The sequence below is a fragment of the Pinus tabuliformis genome, chromosome 9 (assembly GCF_031772625.1).
Source record: "Pinus tabuliformis cultivar Carrire ecotype Pingquan chromosome 9, CPIR1, whole genome shotgun sequence".
Classification (NCBI taxonomy): Eukaryota; Viridiplantae; Streptophyta; class Pinopsida; order Pinales; family Pinaceae; genus Pinus; species Pinus tabuliformis.
The window spans coordinates 750660151-750665359 of record NC_142307.1 but is presented as its reverse complement, the minus strand read 5'-3'; positions in this window follow the sequence as shown (position 1 = coordinate 750665359).

Genomic DNA, 5209 nt, shown 5'->3' with positions numbered 1-5209 from the left:
GCATGGGCTGCCACGTGATGGCGCTTCAACCTTAAATGCTGCAAGCCGCCGAAACTTCACAACGGAAGCGGCCTCTGAGCATCCTTAATGGAGCCGAGGGAAGGAATGGCTGTCATGCGAGGGGCATTCAATGCTGGTCATCTCATTCGACATGCTATGCGGTTTAAGTATGTGGTTTGCTTGGGGAAGGGAGCTCATTCTGGCAAGGGGAATTCACAGAGCGTTGAGCGATTTTGCTGTGAGCTGGAGGTTGAGAGAAGGGCGGAGGTTTATAACACACCTGCGTTCCCTGGAATGGTTAGTCGTCTATTTATACTTTGCTCTGTCTCCAATTGGGGATTGCACGTTGTGGGGAGGGCGCAGATACAGTGCCGAACCTTATCTGCAGGGGAACGAAACAAAGGTTTGGTGGCTATTATGGTGCGTGAGAGGATGCCTTGTCGCAGAGGACCAGGGCGTGGAGAATCCTCTCGCCCCCCAGCTGCAGATATTCATCATCACTGTTGTTGTTGTTATTGTTACCGAAGGATGGGAGCCACCCCTATCCCGGCCTGTCAAGTCATGGAAGTGGGCAGCTCTAGTGGAGGGGAGCCCAAGCTACCTGCATTCGGTTCTGTTATATTCACTCTGGGAGGCTCTGGGGATAATCCAGGCATCAACGCACACATCTCTGTGCTTTTCACCCAAATTCAGGAGGAGAACGCAGAAGAATCATCTCTGGTCCTGGCGGAAGACAACAAGGCACGAGGTAAGGGTAAACTCCCAATGGGGGAGACGTCAATTGAAGCAGAAGGCTCTGCAAGTGGACGCGGGAAGCTCCCAGTGGAGGAACCGGCGAGTGAGGAGAGCAATTCCGGGACAGACCGCTCTCAATTCCCCAACCAACATCAAGCTCCCGCGCATCCAGAACTAGAGCACACTCCGACGGCGATGGAAGAAGAGCCAGAGGATTAGCTCTGGAGGTGGTCCTGTGTTTTTTGCCTTCCTCTCTCATCTCGGGTTTCGGGGTAGGAACAATTTCAATTTCCTGTTTTTACTTGGTCGTCTGTGTTTTTTGTGGCTAGTTACTGTATGCAGTCTCCACCTTTGCAGTGGGGACGATGTCTCTTGTTGGGCGCAAATCCTTGATGATTGCCTGGTTTTTTGTATGTCCATAGTTATGAATCCGGTTTCCATAGTCTGTCTGGGTTGTAGGTCTCTGTGGAATTGCCCCTGCGTGGGTTGTTATGGAGCCATTTTGGAAACGCTTAGCATTTTAAATTTTGATCTCTCTGATCTTATAGCCCTGCGCGGCAATGGAACAAGTCTGAATATGCAGCCCATGAGCCGCAGATGGCCTTGGGCAGCCAGTTTCTTTGAATGTAAAGTTATCTGTATATATTAATAGAAAAGTAGTTAATCTTGCCGAGAAAAAAAAATAATAATTATATGGATAAAAAATACAATATAATTATTTCATTGGTTTAATAACCATATAGATAAAAAATTACAATACAATTATTTCATGGATTTAATAATTTTTTTATCATATACATTGAATTTGAATGGATCATAAATTTATATTCAATAAAAAATTTACCACATCAAAAGTCCAAATTAGGTAAAATTTTAAACATCTTTACTCTTTTACTAAAGGGAATACCATATCTTAAATAAATGGAAACAAAGAATTGAAAATCATGCTCCAAAATCTTTTAATATTTCTTTTAATTAAATATTTGTAAAATGAATTTTTAAAAGGAAAACCATATCCTATAGATATATTAAAATATTTAAAGACAAAAATATTTCCACGTCAAAGTTGTAATATTTGAAAATATTAATTTGATATACTTTTATTATGAATTTTATTATCATGCCATGTAAAAAAAACCATTAAATCTAATATTAATATTAATATATTATAATATTAATATTATTAAATTTAATAACTTTGGATTAATACAATATTAAATTTAATATAATATTAAATTTGTTATATTACAATATATATGAATATATCATGATATATATTAACTCTAGATATATATGGGAGGGAAGAATAAAGGCAGAGTGATAGAGGTGGGAGATAAAGGGAGTGAGAGAAAGGGAGAGAGAGGGATAGCGAGATGGAGAGTGAAGGGGAGAGAGGGAGGGAAGAAGAAAGACATAGAGAGAGAAAAGTGGAGAGAGAAAGAGAGAGAGGGAGTGACAAGGGAGAGATAAAGGAGAGATAGAGGGAGTTAGAGATATAGATGGAAGGTGAAGAGATTGAATAACATAGAGAGATAGTGAGAGGGAGGGAGGGATAAATATATCTGGAGTGTGTGTGTGTGTTTGGGGGGTGAGATAGAGATACACAAAAGGAGAGATGGAGGGAGATATAGATATAAATGGAGGGGGGAGACATGGAAGAAGATTTTTTACACTAGATTAATTGATTTCAATGTAGATGGTGATTTCTAATCATATTTGGTTGCTTGCATTGAAGGAGATAAACTGAAGGAAAGGGGAGAAGGAGAGGATGAGAGAGGGAGAGAAGGGTAAAAGAGAGAGAGGGGGACACAAAGATGGAGGGGGGAGGCAGGGTTGTTGAGAAATCAATGCTAGTAGAGTTAGGGTTAGATTTCTCTTTCTTGATAATTACTTGTCAATTATGTTGGTTTTTTTACTTATTTGTTCTATTATCTTTTATCAAGCGATTACCAAATTATGTGTACATGAATATCACAAAAACACAAGACACAAGATGCAGGTACTCTACCATGGAAAACCCCTATCTAGGGGAAAACCCAGTCAAAAATCTCTTCCTTCAATAGTTCTCCTTGAGACTCTTCAACCTAGACACAGACCTCCTCCACACCAATCCATCCTTTCCTTCTTCGATCCAACCTTTGACCTAGTAGCAGCAACACTTCGACCCTAACAACTTTGTCTTGGAAGCTTCCAACATCAACAGGTAGCAACAACAACTTCTACTTTTACAAGGAGACTTCGATATCCTAATTTAGCCCACACGAGAGAGAGAGAGAGAGAGAGAGAGAGAGAGAGAGAGAGAGAGATACCAAAACTTCGATTTTTTCCTTCCCCTCCTTCTTGACCAAGCTTGCACTCCTTTTAGCCTCCTTCTTCACCTTCACACTTTTCCCAACTTCCAGCTTCAGATACCGAACTATGTGAGAGAGAGTGAGATGCTCCAAATGAATTTGACATGCCTTGTATATACAGCCTTCCAATGAAGTTGAATTGCTTTCCTTGAGGCCGACTTGATCTTCTTGAGGTCGACTTAGTGTGGAGGTTACATAATTCATCTTTGACTAAAAAATAGTTATTTTTACATCGTCGGAAATCCCAATAAGGGTCTCATAAAATATACAATGACTCTAATGACTCTTTATAATCCTACGATGATGCAGGGTTGCCCCTGCTTACACCCACAGTATGTATAAAAATGCATCCACACATTTTTCCCAGGTATTTAACTCTCAAAGGAGTCAAATCTTCAACCATAAATGGTTAAGGCCCTCTTTTAGTCTCATGCGGAATGATTCATAGACTTAACAAAGTCTAAACATTAACCCACTGGTTCCTTTCTATCAGAACTCAATCACCCCGCTTAAATCCTCATTAACCTTTATTTACGACTTTTCATTCAAGTCTTTCTTATCGGGACTTTAAAACCCCTTCATAACCTTCGTAACCCTTAAGGCCACATATATATAACCTTTTCCCTCTTTAAACCTTGGTTACATATGTGTTTAACACATAAAGCTTCTATCGGCAGTCTTATCCTTTATAAACCAATTACAAAGGAAACTCTCGCATTTCATACCTTTCCGCCTTGGTACGACTTCTGCACAGATCCCGAGATACACCTTTATCGCAATCGGGTATCGGCCTTCCGCAGGTCTTTAACACATACATGCCTCATCACCCTCTGACTCTGATATGCGACTATTGGAAGCGTTTAAATAACGCTTAAGCCTTTAAACACTCGGGCGCAACACTTTAACACAATACAAGAAATACACGGGAAAACCCCACTACAACCCCTTGGCCGGATCTCAAATATTATACACTCGTTGTTATAACTCTGTCGGGTTCGCACCTTTAGTCGCTCCACAGCGTTGCTTCTCTGAACTCCGATAAGCCCAATCTCTGATCATCGAAGCCTTCGATCAAATCTTGACCATCCGTTGTATCCTCCGATCCAACGGTTGACATTACTCCCGACCGTTTAAACTTGCGTGCCTATTCTCCACCGTCGATCTACACCCAACAGATCCGACGACTGTCGTTGATATCAGGTAGATAACAAGCGTGAGGATTAACCACCCGATAAAGTGGTTTCCTCTCTCCTCTCGCTGCCATGTGTCATTTGATGAGTGGAATCGACGCTCGTCCTTCAATACCACTTATGGTTTTGAGGTCGCCCGAAATCCACTTTCACTGTTACAAAACTGCCGATGCAATATTCCTCCGTCTCCTCTGTGATTGGCTCCTGGCCGTTGATCTATAAGATCTAACGGTTCCTGTGCATCACTCTTCACTTCTCCGCTTGTTCCTTTTACTTAGAATTTACGTTGTTTTCTTTAGCGTTTCTCCATGATTCGGGTTTTTTTCTTTAGGTTTCTTCAAAGGTTCCACTGCTCAACTTTCTCTGAGCCTTTCTCTTCTGCAAAACCTCTCTTTGCCATTTCTCCCCAAAGCTTCACTCTGATCTTCAACTGGATTCAATGACCCATTTATGATTCCTCTGAATCATTCTGCGCCTCTGTGCGTTCCTCTAAACTCTGTCTGCAAACCTGTTACAGAACCTACGAATTCATAAGTAATTCATTCATGAAATACTCATTCCACACGCTGACACAGTCATGAATAAATATCTATATATATAAATATAAACACATGATTACATTCGATACTCTGTGTCTCGCATAGGCCTGATCCTCAACTATTCATGGTCTCCTCTTCTACTTTGCCCGTAGGCTTACATTTATGCTAGAATGTTCTGTTGAACTAATCCTGGTTCGACTCCTAAATCCTTTGTCCACTTCTACTTCAAAAATTCCTAAAAGCTCTCTCTTGTCCCTCGAATAATGAAACTGTTTTAAGAGTCATGATTGACTTCTAACTCTTGTCATTTATTCACCACTCATGTTCTCATTTATTTGAGAGCATTTACAACTTCCTCTCACTATCTAATTAATTTCTATTTTATGCACTCAAA